Source organism: Polyergus mexicanus, unplaced genomic scaffold (assembly GCF_030449975.1).
Source record: "Polyergus mexicanus isolate NDT 795.1 unplaced genomic scaffold, iyPolMexi1.0 SCAF_17, whole genome shotgun sequence".
In the NCBI taxonomy this organism is placed as follows: domain Eukaryota; kingdom Metazoa; phylum Arthropoda; class Insecta; order Hymenoptera; family Formicidae; genus Polyergus; species Polyergus mexicanus.
This window is the reverse complement of record NW_027223337.1, coordinates 3742245-3764201: the sequence shown is the minus strand read 5'-3', so window position 1 is coordinate 3764201 and position 21957 is coordinate 3742245. Positions and strand designations below refer to the sequence as shown.

Below are 21957 nucleotides of genomic sequence, written 5' to 3'. Positions count from 1 at the left end.
ATAATACTTTGTAATAAGCTGCAGATTTTGTTCGGTTTTTGCTGCCAATTTGCCATCAGATTGCGCACTCTAGATCCTGCTCAGTTTTTGCCGACAATTTGATGTCAGTCATGTCAGCAAGCTTTGCTCGGTTTCTGCCGCCAATTTGCTGTGTAGTTATGTTAGCAAGCTTTGCTTGATTCTTGCCGGCAATCTGCCAGCTTAATCGGTAATAACAACTCTTGTACCAAATTTGTAGCCTTTTTGCTGACAATAATTTGTAACAAGCACTTGGCAATATCTGTTAGAACAGACCTGGCTGACTGGGTACATTTTTGATAATAAAACAATAACTGGATGAATTAAAATAACGCGTAGCAAGTTCTTTTTTCAGTCACACTAAATCCCATAAGAGCACCGGTCTTTAATGATATCTCGTCGATGCCAAATGGAATAATTTGGACCATTTTGTCGCCATCTTGAATATTCGTATATGTATAGTGTTACGTTTAGTTGTGGTAGTAATTAGTAAATAGGTATATAAATATGAAACCGAAATTTTTGTTTAGAAAATACACGTTTATTGTATGAAAATGATAAAAAATATTTTATTCGAAGTATTGCCCATTGCTAGCTATACATTTTTCCCATCTCTCTGACAATTTGTGAATGCCACGCCAAAAAAGTTGTTGCTCCTTTGAGGCAAACCAGTCATCGAGCCATTTTCGTACATTTTCGTAAGAAGTGAAGTGTGCTGCTCAGCAAGTGCGTGTCCCATCGATGCAAATAAGTAGTAATCGGATGGAGCAAGTCTGGTGAGTAAGCCGCATGCGAAAGTATTTCCCAACTAAATGGCTCAATCGTTTCCTTGACCGGTTTTGCTGTGTGTGATGATGCATTATCATGAAGCAAAATCACTTTGTGTTGCCTTTTTTGATATTCTAGTCGTTTTTCACGCAAAACTTGATTCAAATTGATCATTTGTTGTCGGTAGCGTTCAGTATTAACGGTTTCGCTGTCTTCAAACTTTTTCGGTGGTCTTCCACGTTCTTCGTTTCTCACGTCAAAATCGCTACTTTTGAATTTTTTAAACCACTCAAAGCACTGTGATTTACCAATAGCATGCTCACCGTAAGCTTCGGCAAGCATTCGATGCGATTCTGCAGCAGTTTTCTTCAAATGGTAACAGAAAATCAATGCTGTCCGCAAATCGTAGTTTCCAGGCACAAAATTTGACATGTTCAACGCTATTAAAAACTATGCTGTTGTATGAAACTTGTATTGTTGTGAGTTGAAAATCTTTATCAGATGTCAAAACAAGAAAATGGCGCCAATGACGCGGTTTGACGGTAACTACATTGACAGCTAGGGCCATGTATGGGCAAATTCCGGTTTCATATTTATATACCTGGTAGTGTGTCATCCAACACACTTACTGATCACTAATACAACTAAAAATAACACTATATATGTACGAATACTTAAAATGTCTACGAATTGGTCCAAATTATCCCATTTGGCAAACCTGGCCACATACGAAACATTTTTTGTGGCCATTTCCAATCTAGGTAGATAACTCTCCTTACTCTTCCTTCATGCTTAGAACATATATAAATGGAAGAGGAATAGCAGGCTGAAAAGTGTCCGAAGAAAGTGAGAAAGAAAATCATAGTTGCCTCTCTCTTGTGAGTAACTACTCGAAAGTGCGCATGCCGCCATTTGCTGACACATACAAGCATCGTGTATGTAGGTATACATATTTTGTGTATACACACATATGACTAATGTAACCTTATTTTTCATTGGGCTAAACCGGCCAAACTATGCATGCGCACTTTTCAGCAGTTACTCATAAGAGAGAGACAACTATGATTTTCTTTCTTACTTCCTTCGGACATGTTTTTCTTTCGAGAACAATAGGCATTCTCCTTCTATTTATATATATTCTAAGGAGTCTGGTCAATGTTCTAATTTCATACTATGGCGTACTGTATATACATTTACTACTACATCTGTACTTATTACTACATATACCCGGCATAACGCGTGTATGTATGCATAAATTATTGGCTGATTTTTTAAAACATTATCACTGATTGGTGGCGCCATTTCGTATCAAGCCAATAAACAATTGGACGACATTGGCCAGACTCTTCTTTCTAGGGACTCTAGGCATGGCCGTTTCCAGGCTTTTCTCTGCCACAATGTTATTTTTAGACACGCTTTTCCGTGCATGCGCAACATAATAATGATGAAATCCAGCGATGATAATATATATGCATACATATGATGAATTGGCACGAAAATTTCTAGAGTAAAATGGTTAAGGGCCGTACACATTTCGATCAAAAATTTAGGTTAATTTAATCAGTGATTATTTTACAAGGCAAAAACAGAATTTTAAAATTTGTATTACAAGAATTATATTGTTAGAAATTTTTATGTTAATTGCTCTGTAAATTAATCAACGATTAAAGTAATTGGAGTTTGGTCGAAGTAGCTCATGAATATCCATGTTTTTCAATACTTTTCTTTTTTGCAGTTTATTTTTTATATTAATATTTTGCAAAAATTAATGTTTTATAATTATATTTGCACATGTATATTTGGGATAATATAAAAAATTCGATCCAGTTTTACAAATAAACAATTAAGTAATCTGTTTATAAATAACATAAATAATGCCAGAAATTTTCTTAGCAGTGCATATCATTTTTTGATCAAAATATTTGGTTGGAAGACCTAACAGCACCCCTTTTCTCATAAATTTAATACTTCATTAAAGTAACGTTCAACGCGCATGCGTAGAAAAGCGTCTTTGAAAAAGAACACTGAGTTTGCTCAACTCCTGTCGACATTTAATCGGAGATTGGTCGAAACGGTCCTCGGATCGAGTCCTATATATTGAATACAAGCCCTTAAGGCCCGGAACACACCGCGATTTTTTTGTGGTAGATAGTAAGCGAGTTAGTAAATTACTAGAAATATTGCATGTGTTGAGTGTATTTCTAGTAATTTACTAGCTCGCATGTGATCTAACAAGAATGATCATGCGGAACAATATCAGAGAAGTCTATTTATAATAAAGTTTACTACCGTGTTTTCGATCAGTCTGATGCGGTTTGGTGTAGTGGGTGCAGTGTATTGAATGTCAAACAGTGAATGTGAATTATTACAGCTTTAGTGCAGTGACAAGTAGTAGCGTTATGGTGCGGATATGGTCGTGTTGACCGTATTGCATTTAGGTAGTGCGATTACATATTTGTAGCATGTTTTTTCTAGATTCAATATAACTTTTGCGCAAATTTATTTGGAAAGCTTACTTTCAAGTGATCAATATGTATTTTTTTATGCCTCTTTTTTGTTCGTTCTCTTTGATGCTGACTATATGTGATTTTTGCAGACGAGAGAATAGTTTTATTTCTCTTCACAACAAATATTGTCACATAACTATGGTATGTGATTCTATGAATTCTATTGTCTTATTCCATTTTAAGCGTTACTTCTTAGATGTATCGATTGATTTCATCTTTCTCTCGCTTCTCTCTCTTCCACCTTCTCATTCTCTCTCCCTCTCTCTCTCTCTCTTTCTCTCTCTCTTTCTCTCTTTCTGTCCCTCATATCATAGTATATGCATGAGCTTACGTCACTATTTGCAATTTTTATTGTTTTCCTTAAGTATGATATATATTTAAAATCAATAGTTTAAAACATAAATTTATATGTAAAAAAACTATTTTCTTATTTATATAAGAAAAAATATACTACTCCGATTTAAATTGTGTTTTGTGCCTTAAAAACATTTTATATATGTTTTTTTTATAAAAACCGTTTGAAATTGCATTTAAACGAATGTTATTTTACTTGTTGTTAATAGTAGCTTTTGTTAACTAAATCCTTTTTTTCCATTTTTATAAAGTTAAGGTTATAAATTAGAAAGATATGAAATTACGTTTTAAGAATAAGATATTATTAGAATAATTTATTGTATAATTTAGATAATTCAAAGATTACAAGAAAATCTTAGAAAAATATCGGGGAATCTTATATATTTTTAAATTGTGGTTGACTACTCTTTTTATCTTACTTTTGTCAAATTATATTACTTACTTTTGCCGAATTATATTGTTATTGTCGCTGGTTATAATTTTATTAACATTTTTCAGCTGTATTTTTTGTAACCCCTCCCCCCCACACACACACACACAGACAGAGTAGAGTTCTAAGTGGCGCATGATATAATAATATTAGTATGACCTTGAATAGCACCGTCAAGGTCGTATAAAAATCATTTTGAATTTTTTAAGAGACCTCCTGTTTTTTATTACATATTCTTGTAACTTACCTCGAGAGCTTTCCAAAACACTATAATAAAGTATTTTTTCATTAAGTACTTTTTGAGTTATTTTATATTTTAATCTGACATATTTTGATATAAAAAATAAAATATTTCGTAAAATATTCAGTTTTCAATAATCTTACCGTAATATCTTTATATACAGAATAACGAGACAAATCAATTAGTATAAAAAAATAATTGTTTTTAAGAAAATTATTTACAATGTACTTTTAAAATAATTATTTGTTTTTTTTGACACTTGACTTTAACGATGCCATCCAAGGTCAAATCAATGACATCATCTTATGTTCCCCTAAAAACCAGTTTTGTTCAAAACGTTTTTCTCTAAAATGCTTAGTTTTTGAAAGAAAAGGGGTGTACGGGTGGTCTAGGACACCCTGTATATATGATGTTCAAAAAAAGATGGTACCAAATTTTAACAGTATGTAATACTCGTGAGAACAAATCGAAAAATTGTTAATAAACAATATTCAAAAAACCATTTATTTCCTAATTATAAAGCGTTCGATATATTCTCCGTTTGTTTCACGAGAATGCATTGTAAATATATTTACATGCGACCGCTCGTATATTCGTTTTTCATGACCTTCTAAGATCGTCGACGTATTTGTTAAACAGTTTTCAATTATGTATTAGTTTATCCATGAACGCCGGTGAATGACCATCTATTATCATTGATATCCATTGATTCCCATGTATTATCATATCGATTATCATATTTTGATCAGCTTTAAAACGGTAAATTGTTGAGTGTCTGGTTTTGTGTTGTTTAAGAAATGGCTAATTTGTACACAAATTCTGAAATGACAGACATTCATTTCGTGTATGGCAGAGCAAAAGGCAATGTTACAAAAGATGCTACAGAAATTGCTTTATACCTCGGCAATAAATGGTTTTTGGAGTATTGTTTATTAAGACTTTTCGATCTGTTTTCATGAGTATTACATACTGTTAAAATTTGGTACCACCGTTTTTGAACACTTTGTATATGTATAGTGTCCGACAAGTAAATGACCAAACGAAAGGTGGAAGTAGATTGGATCAAACTGAGTCAAAAAGTCCTGAACCATTTTTTTATATAACGCTTAATAAAAAAATTATTGAGTAAAGTCTGATCAATCAGCGTCAATCTTTAGCCGGGCGAACGTCGGTGAGTCGCGCACCGTGAAGTGTGCGCTGCCGCATACTACCAGGCGCGCGGCTCACCGACGTGCGCCTGGCTGAAGATCGGCGCTGATTGGCCAGACTTTACTCAATAATAACTCCTTTATTAAGGGTTATAAAAAAAATGGTTTAAGACTTTTCGACTCAATTTGGTCCACTCTATCTGCACACGAGTATTGTCCCAAATGATCTGGGACAACCTGTGTATATATATATATATATATATATAGAGGGAGAGGGAGAGGGAGAGAGAGGGGGGGGGGGAGGGAGAGGAGAGAAAGAGAGAGAGAGGGGGGGGGATCAAATAAAAAAGATGGGATTGTCAAATTTTAAAGTAATTAGTATTTAGGATTAAATTAAAATCGGTTTATTAGATTGATGTAAAAGATTTATTTCTGAAGAAAGTTAAAAACGAAATTATATACAAGTGAGGAAATTGAATATGCATATTTTTATAGTCTATTCAATAAATATATTTTTCAGCGAGAAAGATATCATATATTATATATTCTATAAATCTATTTAATTTTGTTATTGGGTTAAAAGTTCATTATTATATAAAATGAAAGGAATTTAATTTTATGACTTTATATTAATGACTTTATGTTAATAATTTTATAACTTTAAATTATCTTTGTTATGCGCCTTATTACCGAAAAATTTTTAAACAAAAGTTTCAGGGAAGAAAAATATGATGCATGTAATAGTTTTTTAATGCAATTTTGATAATATTTTAACATTTTTTTCAATTTTAAAATAAGATCGTATATTTCTTCTTACATAAATCAATTTTTCTTATTCTCATTCTATATATCAAATATTAAAATAAAATTATCAAAAAATAGTTTTCAAGATATTTCATAATTTATTTCGATATATGTTATAATATAAAATATATGTAATATTTTGTAAAGTATTACTTTTTAATAACTAGGATTTTTACAAAAAGTATAATGAGCTGAATTAATTGATGTACAAAATAGATAATTACGGAAATATTTAAGGAAAGATATGCAGTTGCATTTTGCAAATGCAATATTGTATTTGTATAAAAATAAAATCATGAATTGAATCTATTCATTATTTTCTGTGAAGAGTTTAACAAATATTTTAATAAACTTTACAAAATTTTACGTTTTTTGTATCAAAGTAAATTATGTAAAATATCTTATAAACTATTGATTTTTTGATAATTCTACTTTACTGCTTTTATGTGTAAAATAATCTTATTAATATATATTATTTATTTATATAAATATTAAGATGGAATTACAAAAAAAAAAAAAATTAATAATAGCTTATGAAATATTTGAGAATTTATTTTGACATGTGAGGACAAAATGTGACGATAAATGTGTAAAATTTTATAAAGTCTACTAAAATATTTGCTGTTATTAAAAGATCAGTTGTTATTAAAAGATCAAATTTATAAAATTTTATTTTACAGCATATCAAAATAAATTAAAACATATTAAAATAAAAAGGTCAAAATAAAATCATTGCCATGTAAATATTACCTTAATATTTCTGCTATTTTTATTAATTTTTAAATTATATATTATTAAAATACTTTATCGCTAAATACTATTTAAAAAAGCGAGACAAAAAAGGATTTGTAGTGAAACTTATAAACACATTGACGAAATATGATGAGGTTAGCAACGTGTTCGCAAATGTCGACTGGATCTTCATGTCGTGGATACCTCGAATAATATTTGTGAAAATGATCTTATTCTTAAAATTTTATTTCAACATATAAATAATTCTAACTCGATAACAGATTTAAATAGATTTATAATGTATATGATTTTTTTTGTTGAATTTCTATTCTATCTCTAGAATACACCATTACGTTTGTTGATTTCCTCGCAAAACATCTGTAGTTTTATTTTTATTAATCAAAATAATTTTTTCGTTGACAAAATATAAATATTTATATTTAAAGAAAATTTTCTCAAAATTGATTCAAATAGGCTATACATTTTATTTAAATACCATGCCATTTTTGTTTATAAATCAACTTAAGGGGACATATCAGTTTGAAACTTCGAAAAATGAGTATATTTTCTAGATTTTTTTGCAGCGCACCGTCTTAAAAATATATATAAAAATTTTTAATTTTGTTACGATATTAATACAATATTATTAACTACATAAATAAAAATTTTTAGCTTAAAAAAGAATTTTTTTTAAAGTTATGGGAATATTTGCGGAGTTCCTCCAAATTTTACATGGCTGCACGGTGTACATGAAAATGTTCGTAGATTATATCAAAATTTCAAAAAATGATAAAATGGCGGATAAATTGGCAGATGCGGAATCTTATTAGAAACTTGCATGTAAAATTTGAAGTCAATCCGTCGAATGTAGGCCGAGTTTTCATGCACGATGTGCATGAAAACATAAATCTGCAAATATTTGCATAACTTTAAACAAAATTTCTTTTGAGCTGAAAATTTTTATTTAAGTAGTTAATAATGTTATAAAAAAAATTAAAAATTTTTATCATGTCGTTGTGCTGCAACAAAACCTAAAAAAATGTATTCATTGCTGGATATTTCAAACGGGTATGAAAAATTATGAATTTACAACGAGCAGTTATATATTTTTTTTTTAAATTAAGGTAAGCTAATCGAAAAGTAAATATTTTATGAGATATTTCGTAGTTATGTAAAATTATGTCAAATTAAAGTAGAAGATATTTCGAGGAATCGATTTATGTAAACAAATTAGGGTGGTTCCATTAAAAAAAATGGAGATGACTTGAAATAACTTCATAATCTCCATCCAAGATCAAATGGTATCATCTTATGTCCCTCTCAAAGTTACAAAACTTTTGTACGCGCGCGCAAAACATTTTTTTGTAAAAGGCGTAGTAAAAAAAATTTTAGCGAGGATATTAAAATGGCCCACTCTGTATTTTATGTCCAAGCAAAATAAGTGCCTAAGCAAAATCGAACAAAATTGTTTAGTTTTCTAAAAAATGTGTTTTCGTAATTTTTAAAAAGGTTTAATTGGCACAATGTGTTGTATGTATGCAAAAGAGAGAAAGAAAAAGAGTGGAGAGAGGGAGGGAAATAAAGAAGAGAATAGTATCTGCCCCTTTGAAGTTAAATAAAAGAGCGAATATTTAAACTAAATTCCTATAATTAATACTTATTAGTAATACTTGTTCTTGTATTTTCTTATACTTATACTTGTACTTTTCCATGATCTCAATGCGCATGTAATTAGAATAAATAGAATAATTATTCTACTTTCTATGAATCTACATTGCGCCTTTAATTTGCTCTGAAAATATTTATATATACATTTTATTAAAATGACACAAATAAAGAAATTTTTGAAGTACATACATATAAGTTGCGAGTTATGCCGTTGGATGTTTAACGCAATACTGCTATGCAATAAGCGCACATTAGTATGAAACATTAAAGCATTAATTTTATTAATCTATTCTGATACTAGCTACCGTTTACATAAAATAATTTTTTTCTTTTTGCGTTTACGATGTTATTTTTTTTGATAATTGATTTCATGGTGCTGTAATTAAAGTCGCATTCTTTCTTAATAATTTACTCCTTTAAAATAATACTTTAAGTAGTAAATAGAACTTTAATATCCATTAGTTATTATATAATAATTATAATTATAATTAAATATATATAAGTAGCTTGTATATAATATTTGTGATAGGTTCATTCGTAAAATAGTGCATTTAAACATTTGATTAAATTATTGAAATAACTATTATTGAAATTATTGAAATAAGTTCGAATAGCTACCTCGATAAATCATTTTGTAATAAGTATTTGAAACTTTCACCACATCCTTCCGATCTGACCTAGAACTTAAAAGGTAGGCGCGGCGTCCCTAGATGATTCTTTTTGGAATATAGATCGATAATATAACGAAGAGAATGATATAATTGAAAGATTAGTCTGCTACAAGTTAAACGGTTAACAACTCAAACAACTTAAACCGTTTTATGCCATAAAACATTTTTTTCTTGTTTGTAAACAGATTCGAGAATAAAAAATCAAAATTATTTTACTGTAAATAAATAAAGCATTACTTAGAATATTATAATACAAACACATATATGTATACACACATACACCATCTTTTTAACAAAATTTCATATTTCAGTGCATTTAGTTTTTTTCCTTTATTGTAATTTTTCTTTACTTTGTATATGCTTATAAGATTTTTCTTTTTTTCAAAAAAGAAAAGTAAAAGAACAGATTAATTCTCTCAACATTCGCATGTTAACGCGCGGGATACGCACTGTATCGCGGTCTCATTGCCAAATATGGCTAGCCGCGGTATTCTTAGCACTGCTCGAGCATGAACGATACTCCACGGAACTACCCGATGAGCATACCTCTTGTCATCTTCGTCTTCGTATTCGTTTTTATCTTTTCGTCTTTTTTTTCTTGCTATCATTATTATCATCGTCGTCGTTGTCATTGTCATTGTCATCATATCAATTTTTTGTATCAAAAAATTTAATAAAAAAAAGATAAAATTATACATACATATGTATATATATATATATATAAACAAATTAAACATATATATATATAAATATATATATTCACAGTCAAACAATTAAGTTTCGAGACTCGCTTCGCATTTCCGAACGTTTGATACGTTCGTGCTGCTATTTTAGGGGGTTATTCACAACTCAGTATTCCACAGTGATGCAAGTTTTAAATTATTTGATTCAATAGTTAATGAGATACAGTTACACAAAGTTGTGTTCGAAAATTTTGTTTAAAAATCGATGTAATGGAAAAAATGCTTGACAATGCGCCAATATTTAAATTCTGCGTTATATTAGTGAAGTCTCCAACAAAAACGTTACAAATGATTCAACAAGCCTGTGGAGAGTCAGCTATGCATAAGAATAACGTTTCGAATGTACAGATGCATAAAAAAGAAACGTGAATCAAATTTTGAAAGGGCTTACTTCAGAGGACTAGGCTTATTGAATCATTTGTAACGTTTCTTTTGGAGATCTCTCTAATTTAACGCAAAATTTAATGTTGGCATGTTGTCAAGCGTTTTTTCCATTACACCAATTTTTAAACAAAATTTTGCAACACTACTTTGCGTAACTGTATCTCATTAATTATTGAACCAAATCCATTTCTAAAATAGCGTCTTCTATCGGGAAAAACTCGCTTGCACTGACAGCACTGAGTGCTTGAAGCGTATTTTATTGGTAGTATTAGTGAGCATGTTCTGACTGCTACACATTTCATTGGGAGTGCAAAATGCTCTCAGTACGCACTGAGTGCGGTAAAAGTGACCCCGAGTTTAGAGGCCGGGGCCACCTCAGTGTTACACTGTTTGAATTTGACACTGTTCACTGCTGTGACAAGAAATATAGACTTATTTTTAGCAAGTGAATTTTTAGAATCTTTGTCTTCATCAAGTAAAGATGAAATTCTGTTACTTATTGCCAACACGAAAAATGTAAAGCCAAAAATTATGAATTATGTGGATACTATGCACTTAAAGACCGATGATCAGGTTATAATATTTGATTTTTCAAGGTTATGTTTTGAATAATATGTATAATGTGATAACATATACATATATATATATATATATATATATATATATATATATATATATATATATATAAATTTTTTCTAAAATATAACAAATATAAATAGTATATTGTACAATATCGTATATAATATACTATTTATATTTGTTATATGTAAAAAAAAAATTTTTTTAATATTAATTGTCTAAAAAGTTATAATGTTATTTTTACAGCCCACTCTTCAATTATTATTTTGCGATTGTGTAATTTTATAATTTAATTTTTGTCAGTTTCGGCGTGATTTTCGATTGCAAAGAAATACTTGTTCTATGTTGACTGAAAATTTTTAAAATAATGAAATATATATAGCGTATTACAGAGAAAATCATGGTGGTACTCGAATTTCTGCAGAAATTCACATTTTATCATTTGTATGGTTAGTAAGTTTTCAATTACAAATAGGATTTCTCTGTATTATAAAATATAATATACAAATGTGCACTATGTTATTATAGGTATGCTGCTAATAAATGTGCTATGAGAGATGTCGCTGAAAGATTTGGTGTTGGAGAGTCAACTTTCTTCAGGATAATAAATCAAGTGATGGATTATTTACTAAACATTGCAGCAGAAGTGATTAAATTCCCAATAACAGATGATGAAAAAAAATTTGCTGCGAAGAATTTTTATAAAGTAAAATTTATAAACTATACATATATGCAACTATGTTATTTCCTGTTTAATTTGTGAAATTTAACTTTTATTTTTTTATCCATTTACTTTAAGATATCTGGATTCTCAAATATACTTGGTTATATTGATGGTATGTCAATTCATATTAGAACACCTGCTCATAAAATCAAATCAACCTACATAAATAGGCACGACCTCCCTTCAATAACTCTGCAAAAAATTTGCAATTACGAAAAGAAGTTCAACCCTGTGATATCTTCACAGGGCCCCCTGGAAAAATACATGATTCAAGAGTCTACAAACTCTCATTTATTAACCAAGAATTACTCAACATCTGTGGCAACACTTATCATATATTGGAAGATAATGCATATACTATAAAGCTATGGCTTTTAATTCCATATAGGAACTATGGAAACCTCTCCATAAATAAAATTTATTATAATAAAGTATTTTCAGGTACTAGAGTTTTAATAGAAAATACATTTGGTTTATTAAAAAACAGATTTAGAAATTTGATGAAATTAGAATTTCAAGAGGACTATACAAGATTAGAGGGATTATACAAGATTAGGACAAATAAAAAGAGATGACATTTGTCAACTTTTATCATAATTAATTTTTAATTTTTAGTTGTTGCATATATAACAATCTTCAATATAAAATTATACATTAATCTGTAATTAAATTAAAATAAAATAATATAAACGTATAATAATTAATTTTCATTTCCCTGGTTATCACTTTCTTTAGAATTGTTTTCTTGATCTTTGCATCCCAGATAGCCAAGAATGTTAAAATCACGTTTTGCCAAAGCTTTGCGACAAGGTGTGCTTTAATTTTGACAACTATTGTCTAGCAAACATTTGTCTTGTTTTGGTTTGTCAAAAAGTTTGAAGCCAATTGACGGCAAAATTTTTTGTCTCACGATGCTGTAAATAATAGAAAAATGCTTGCTCGTAAATTTTACGCAAAGAAGAACACGTATGATGCTATTCACGGTGTAACACAAACTTTACATCAATTAGTAGCAAATTTTGTTATACACGCTATAATAGCAAATTTACGACAAGAATAGAGCAAACCTTATTGTACACAATATGATGACATATTTATGAAAAGAACAGAACAAAGTATACTCTGGCACAACGAGATGCAAAATTCACGCAAATAACAGAGCAAGCCTTGCCATGTATAGCATGACAGCAAATTTACAACTTTACTTTATTACAAACTTTACAAAAATATAGTATTCAGCCGATAGTTCGTTTGTTCATCGTTATGCGACACGCTATATGCATCCATCTCGTATTTGATTTTTAGTCATGAGAAGTATATAAAGCTTGCAAAAAGCAACTGACAGAAGATTAAAAATATAATTATTTCTATCAGTTCAATTACTGATACAATCCCAAACATAGGGAATTAAAATATTAGACTGATTGTCTCTCTTAAATCGGACAGATAAATGTCTAAAAAAGTTTAAATCATTCGTTTATTGTTTACTTAAAATGTAACTATATATATATATAAAATTCATATATTTATTATATTATGAATTCATTTTCAATTATTCATATATTATCATCATCTCATAATTATAATAAATGCCACCTAAGACTCTTGTCTGCTCGGTCGCATATTCTTAAACGATGCGTCAGAAAACATGATGGATTGCTTCACAAAAAATATTCCTCTCTGCGAGATTTATCGTTCCTCAGAGTTTGTCGCAGAGTTTCTGAATCATCCTATACAGAGAATTATCACAAATTTGCTATCATGCCGTACACGGCAAGATTTGCCCTATTTTTGTCACAAATTTGCTGTCATCCCGTGCATGGCAAGGTTTGCTTTATTTTTGCCACAAATTTGCTATCATCCCGTGCACATCAAGGTTTGTCCTGTTCTTGCCACAAATTTGGTGTCATGCCGTGCATGGCAAGGTTTGCTCTATTATTTGCGTAAAATGTGCATCACACTATTGCGACAAACCTTGCCAGCAAAAGCTAAGCTTTATCCGGACATACCTTGTTACAATTTTGCTGTAAAGACATGCTCGGGTTTGCTGCAAACTTTGTGCAAAGTTTGCATCATTTTGCTTGCTGGGATCCTTGCTTTGATCCTTTCTTATCTAAATTGAATTATTAGAAAAATAAAAGTTTATTATTTAATGGACAGTAAGACTAAAATTTATAATTTCTAAAGAACGTATATGAAAATTATAAAATTGATAGATTGTAACATCATATTTTTTAAAATATAATTTTTCTAAAAACAACAGGCAATTTTGACAATTTTTAATAATAAGTATTCTAACTTACATAATTCTTTTAATAATTTTAACTTTTCATTGTGACGACGTTCTTTTGCTGCTTCTTTTCTCTCATTAATATCATATAGAATATCTTGCAAGGATTTCTTAACCTTCCTTTTAACTTCTGTATTTGATATTTTTATACAACACGGTTTAAATGTTTGTTTATTTTTTATGTTTTTTACACCTCTTAAAATTTCTGGTTCGGCACTATCGTCTGCTGCTGAAATTTTCTTCAGTTCTTCTTCATACTTTACCTCCATTCTGCTAGAATCTGATTTGTTGTTATTATCTACTGAAAGGTATGAATTGTATTTATCCAATTGAAATTTCGTTTCAGGCATGGTCCATAATCTGTCTGTAAAAATGAGTTTTATAAAAATGTAACGCGTTATCACTCAACTTACTAATTTTAGAAATATAATAGTAAACACATATATATCACTATCATCATTGCAATCTTCTAATTTTTGTGAATGATCATCATTTCCATTTGGAGTAAGAATATCCTTCTGAACATTGATTTCTGTATTTGATGAAGAAGCTAAACCAAATTCATTGTTTAGAACTACTGGAATGCTGTAATAAATAAAAGGAATAAACAATTTAATATAGTATAATCTCTGAAGCCGTTCACTTTCATTCTATTTCTATTTTCTGGAGCGTCTATTATTTACTAAAGTATTATTATATGTCCGTCATGTTAATAAAAAAAAAAAACATATTTTACTATTGTTTTATATTATTATTATTAATATTATTATTCTTCTCATTAGGTTGATACACAAAAATGTTAATATAAAGTAAAATATTCCAAAAATAACAAAGTTTAAATTAATAAATAAATAAAAGCTACATTTGTATTGTAATGGTTCGGTGAAAAATGCAATGTAAACCTAAATATAATGTAAATATATTGTATATATTAGACAATAGAAATCCAGTATATTTTTTAATTTGAATTTTTCATATCTTTTGATCATAACTAATAGAGCTTCAGATACTTATAATATTGTGCCATCAAAAGATTGAGCTAGTGAAACTATATTTTTTTCTAATCTTAATATTTGTTTTTCTACTAATTGAAGAACAAAATCCACGCATAGTTATTGATATCTATAAAATATATATTCTTGCTGAATGTATTTAATAAGTTTTAAATCTATGAATTGTGTTTAATCAACAAATGTTTTCATTAATTATAGAAAAAATAATTTACTTACGTTTCAATCGATAATATGTATTTTTGTCCACTTTACAACATATTGGTTCTAATGCATTTATTTTAAAATAAACAGCTTTGAAATCCATTTTTTCACTTGTTATTATAGGTAAAAATATATATAAAGAAAAATTGAAAAAATTATGAGGTTATCGAGATAAATGCTGTAACTTGACTGACAAAACTCGATCTACAATTTTTTAGTCTATTCCTCTTAAGAGAACTGCACAGTCTTTTGTTAAACGTCACTTTTTTGTTAAATATTACTCGTTTCCCGCTATTTTCTTAAAACTGAATTCAAAGACATGTTCCATTGAGAGTGCAAAATTAGCTAGAACTGGTGGAGTTTCGTGTAATCCCGACAAAAAACTCGAAAACAAGGGGGCACTGAGTGCCAGCGAGTTTTTTCCAATGGAAGACTATAAAAAAGGCACAATACCTCAAACTCGAATATATCGAAGCGTTGAAACCTCTTTCCACGATTCTGATTGGCTGTCTCGCTTGTGCGCTGCGACTTGCTTCATTCATGTTATTTGCAACTGTCAAATCATGCGAATTTTGATAGTTTGACAATTTGTGAAAAAAAAGTTAAAGTTAGGAAAGAAAAGTTAAAAAAATTGGAAAATGATCATAAATAAAAGCGCGCGCGAAGCATGCGTCTGTGTTGTTCTAGTAATTTAAAAGTTGCATGTTGAATTTTGAGATGATGAATAACCCTCTAAAATGGCAGCACGAACGGATCAAACATTCGGAAATGCGAAGCGAGTCTCGAAACTTTATTGTTCGACCGTGTATATATATATATATATATATATATATGTACACATATGTACACAATATATAGCAAGCAAATTATACATATACATATATATATATATATATACAGGGTGTCCCATTTTAAAAGTTCCACCCTCATAACTATTCAGAATCAACGTTTGAAGGAAAATGAATCCCATAAAAGTTGTAGGGAACAAAGGGGGCTATCTAATAGTGATCTTGGATTTGTCATTTTCAAGGTCATTTGAAGGTCAACTTCCGTTTCTTAAATGGAACCCCCTATTTTTTATTGCATATTCTTATAGCTTATGTCGAGAGCTTTCCAAAACACTATAATAAAATATTTTTTCATTAAGTACTTTTCGAGTTATATTGTATTTTAATCTGACATATTTTGATATAAAAAATTAAATATTTCGTAAAATATTCAGTTTTCGATAATTTTACCGTAATACTTTTATGTACAGAATAACGAGACAAATCAATTAGTATAAAAAATAATTGTTTTTAAGAAAATTATTTACAATGTATTTTTTAAAATAATTATTTGTTTTTTTGGCAAATTGATTTATGTCATTATTCTGTACATAAAAGTATTACGGTAAGATTATCAAAAACTAAATATTTTACGAGATATTTTATTTTTTATATCAAAATATGTCAGATTAAAATATAAAATAACTTAAAAAGTACTTAATGAAAAAATACTTTATTACAGTGTTTTGGAAAGCTCTCGAGATAAGCTACAAGAATATGTAATGAAAAATAGGGGATTCCATTTAAGAAATTAAAGGTATCCTTGACTTGGCCTTAACGATGCCATCCAAGGTCAAACCAATGACACCATCTTATGTTCCCCTCAAAACCATACAATTTTTGTTCAAAACGTTTTTCTCTAAAATGCTTAGTTTTTGAAAGAAAAGGGGTGTACGGGTGGTCTAGGACACCCTGTATAATAATTAAATTCATATTTAGAACTAAACATGCATAATATTAAGCGGAAAAATGGACAAGTTTCCGAATGCATTATTCTACGATATTTTGATATATGGAGTACATTTCCTCAACTGCTCTAATTATTATCGGACATTGCGGTTTCGTACGATACTCATACGCAATAGATCTGGATATAGTATATGAGCAAACTGTACATCTCCAAAACCAGTATGAAGTTTGTACAAATTAATCAACAATCTCAAATTGCCATCGTCACATATGTATCCATCGGTAATTTAAAATTGTAATACCTGTTTTAAAATATAATGTCTACATTACATTTATGTCTACATTACAGATGTGACTGAAAATGGATCAAGAAACGGTCCGAAATGTACATATATTTAATGTATGGTTGTTAATGAAATTAAACCAAAAAAGTTTGCGCACTAGTTACCGCACCTCGGTTCTTATTTGCCAATTTCCTCACTTAGTATCATTATTACTTCGAGCCTATTTTTGTTATTATAGACAAGAGAGTTATGGTTATAATTATAACTATAACGGCTACTAGTTAATAAGCAAGAAAACAGGTTACAGCTGGTTTATTACCACGACATCAGCCCTTTGGCGGCAATTAGACCATAATTAATTGATCATAAAGAACAGCCAACCAGGTTATTAAGGTTAGTAACAGTAGTCGATTTGTAGCGTGTAAGACAGTTGATATGCAAGTTTTCTACAAATATAATCATTTTTATTATTATTATTGTGTACGGAGAATTATGAAAAAACAGTTCATATGGAAAATCAGATGTTTACTTACTGCAAAGATATGGAGAACCTAAAATTTTCAGAGATTCCTTTTGTATCTGGAAAAATAAGGGAATTCTCATTCTCGTTCAATTTTATAAAATTTAGGGAATTAAAAAAATTCTTTCTTTGATAATTTTTACTTTTATATTTTAAATAATCGGTAATTCGCCGAAAAGCTAAAATAAATATTATATCTATCTCTGTTTATATATTTAATGTTTTAACAAAACGTTAATATAGTACATATGGGGCACTATTTATGAAGTGAACCACACCCAAATTTTCAAAATTTTCTAATGATACTGTATTTTGTGTAAAAAATACAAATTGTAACTCTATCAAAAGTAAAATCGTTGTCCAAATCTTTTAGCCCGGGACCAATGAACTTTTTATTAACAGGTGCTTGAATTTTTATCATTTGAGCCGTCGCGTCCAACTTCAAACGTCGATAAGTTCCAGTAGACTACTCCGATTTTAAAAACAAGTAGTGGTTTCGAAAGGTCTTTTCACGTCCTTTAATCTTATAAAATCTGTTTCTTGGAAAAGTCAAAACTTATTTAAAATTTTCGAAGAACAAAATAAAAATCGCTTTTTCTCAAATTTGGATATCTCCGATCTTTTTTTGAAAAATCTTAAAAAAAGTAGGAATATTCCTGTTTAAAATGAGCTCAGGATTAAGATGGGCAGACTTTTAGTTTTCAAGATACAGTCCGTTTTAGGACCGAGCGCGTCACCCATAGTGCAGCTCAGGCGCTGTTGCAAGCGCAGACTGATGATCTGGTCAGTCTTATTGCTTGTGGCCAGGCGTAGTGATCTCTCTCATATATTAAATATATTAAATACTACTAAATACAAGTAGAGAAGGAAATATAATTTTATCAACGTTATCTTCGATCGATGCAATCTGAAAAGTCTAAAATACAAATTTTATAGCTGTAACTAGTTTTTTAAATATAATTTCTTGATCATTCTACGACATACACATACTAGGTTTCTGTATAAATAGATAAATAAAAAATAAATTTATACCAAAACTAGCTGACATTTTTTGACAATAAAACAAACAAATAAACTTTATCTCTTTATAATATAGTGTAAATGTATACATATAATGTCCGGAGAATTTACATTGTGATTTTCAGTGATTGTCATTGTTTTAATTATACATATATCTTGTTTATAAAAATATAATTTATACACAATTGTATAGTTAACAACATAAATGTTATGTGATATAGAAGAGATACATCTCACATTCATGATTTTTCTTCCTCTTTTACTCTGATATTATGCCCTCTTTTATCTGATATTTTTGTTTAACTAAAATATTGCATATAAATTATATTTTTGTAAACAAGATATAACAATGACAATCACTGAAATCACAATGTAAATTACCCGGGGTTTATTTTGGTATAAATTATTATTTTTTATTTATCTATTTATATAGGATCTTAGTATGTGTGTGTCGCAGAATGATTGAGAAATTATATTAGAAAACTAGTTACAGGTATAAAATTTGTATTTTAGACTTTTCAGATTGCATCGATCAGAGATAATGTTGATAAAATTATATTTCCCTCTCTACTTGTATTTAGTAGTATTTTATATATTTAATGTATGAGAGAGATCATCACACCTAGCCACAAACAATAGAACTGATTAGATCATCAGTCTGCACTTGCAACAGCACCCAAGCTGCATCAAGGGTGATGCGCTCGGTCCTAAAATAAACTGTATCTTGAAAACTAAAAGTCTGCCCATTTTGATCCTGACCTCGTTTTAAACGGGAAGATCTCTACTCTTGTTAAGATTTAAAAAAAAAAATCGAAGATGTCTAACTTTGAGAAAAAACAATTTTTATTTTGTTCTTCGACAATCTTAAATAAGTTTTGACTTTTTTAAAAAACTGATTTTATAAAGTTAAAGGGTGTAAAAAGACCTTTCGGACCACTACCTGCTTTTTAAAATTGAAGTAGTCTACTGGAACTTATCGGCGTTTGAAGTTGGATGCGACGGTTCAAATGATAAAAATTCAAATTCCTGTTAATAGAGAGCCCGTTGGTCGCGGGCTAAAAGGTTTGGGCAATTTCACTTTTGATAGGACTACAATTTGTACAAATTTTAGCATGTTCGGAGAACTTTGAAAATTTGGGTGGATCACTTCATAAATAATGTTCCATATTCTTTATTATAATTTCTAGTGATAAAAAATGAAGAAGTTATGCTAGTTGTTTATCTTACGAAAACTATCCAGTTTTTCTAGTACATTTATACCAGGTATATAAATATGAAACTGGAATTTGCCCATACATGGCCCTAGCTGTCAATGTAATTACCGTCAAACCGCGTCATTGGCGCCTTTTTCTTGTTTTGACATCTGATAAAGATTTTCAACTCACAACAATACACGTTTCATACAACAGCATAGTTTTTAATAGCGTTGAACATGTCGAATTTTGTGCCTGGAAACTACGATTTGCGGACAGCATTGATTTTCTGTTACCATTTGAAGAAAACTGCTGCAGAATCGCATCGAATGCTTGTCGAAGCTTACGGTGAGCATGCTCTTGGTAAATCACAGTGCTTTGAGTGGTTTAAAAAATTCAAAAGTGGCGATTTTGATGTGAGAAACGAAGAACGTGGAAGACCACCGAAAAAGTTTGAAAACAGCGAATTGCAAACATTGTTGGATGAGGATGATGCTACCGACAACAAATGATCGATTTGAATCAAGCTTTGCGTGAAAAACGACCAGAATATCAAAAAGGGCAACACAAAGTGATTTTACTTCATGATAATGCATCATCACACACGGCAAAACCGGTCAAGGAAACGATTGAGGCGTTTAGTTGGGAAATACTTTCGCATGCGGCTTATTCACCAGACTTGGCTCCATCTGATTACTACTTATTTGCATCGATGGGACACGCACTTGCTGAGCAGCACTTCACTTCTTACGAAAATGTACGAAAATGGCTCGATGACTGGTTTGCCTCAAAGGAGCAACAGTTTTTTTGGCGTGGCATCCACAAATTGTCAGAGAGATGGGAAAAATGTATAGCTAGCAATGGGCAATACTTCGAATAAAATATTTTTTATCATTTTCATACAATAAACGTGTATTTTCTATACAAAAATTCCGGTTTCATATTTATACCATATACCTGGTAAATCTAGCACTTGAAACTTAAGTGACTCTGTTTTTTCTTTGTATGAGTAAAAGCATTAGAAAACATATATATAATAAGACATTATTTTAAAAAGTTTTACCAAAAGATCTTTAAATTATTCTTTGTATTTGGAATTGAAAACAAAAATATCAGGAAGATCAAGAAATTTCAGATAATTTTGTTACAAGATTTGAGTAGATATCTTGAAAATGCTTTTGAGTTTTGGGCAACAATCATCCCAGCAAACACAGATACATAACTGTAACATTGCTATAATGAAACGCAATGTAACAAGCAATATAACGTATTTGTTACATGTAACATTCACGTTAGTTGTAATTTCCAGGGTTGAGAAAGTTACTTTATAAAAGTAACTCGTTACCGTTACCGTTATTTTTTCTAAAAAGTAACTCGTTACCGTTACTCGTTACTAATTTTAAAAAGTAACTCGTTACCGTTACAGTTACTAAAAAGTAACGAGTCGTTACAATTTCCGTTACTTTTTTACAATACAAACTAATAAATTATTTTGCATAAGAAAAACTTTTAAAAAATTGTAAGCAAGATTTCATTCAAGGTTTATTACAAAATAAATGATTAAATTTTATCGAAATTCTTTATTAATTTTTAATAAAATTTGTTGCTCCATAGTATCATCATTTAAATGCCTTCTTTGTGGTGTTAATACAGAGCCACCGATGCTAAACATTCTTTCTACAGATGCACTGCTTGGTAGAGTTGTATTATATTTAATAAAAAGTTTTTTAAGTTTTGGATAGTCGTTTAACATTTCTATATTACAATTATTTGATTTTAAAAACCGCTGCAATTCTTCTTGTTCAGATTCATTTTGCACCGTTTTTTGCTCAAAAATGAAAAAATCACCGTGATCGTCAGATTTTCCAGCTTTTGAAGAATTTTCAGTTGATCGGATTCCCAATAAATCCTCCAAGTAATTTTCAGCAC

General features: G+C 29.7%; 1 protein-coding gene across 10 annotated transcripts in view; it reads left to right on the top strand.

The window, feature by feature from the left end:
• Positions 1-2895: 2895 nt before the first annotated feature.
• The window catches only part of LOC138940618 (uncharacterized), a 191057-nt gene continuing 171995 nt past the window's right edge, over positions 2896-21957 (top strand). For 4 of the 10 annotated variants that reach the window (XM_070309678.1, XM_070309677.1, XM_070309675.1 and 1 more), the window contains exon 1: positions 3014-3224. The gene's annotated coding sequence lies outside the window, so the exon portion shown is untranslated. Of the gene's footprint in view, positions 2931-3013; positions 3225-3382; positions 3435-17533; positions 17689-21957 lie in introns of those variants that run through there. The other 6 variants (XM_070309676.1, XM_070309670.1, XM_070309680.1 and 3 more) reach the window with 3 other exon arrangements.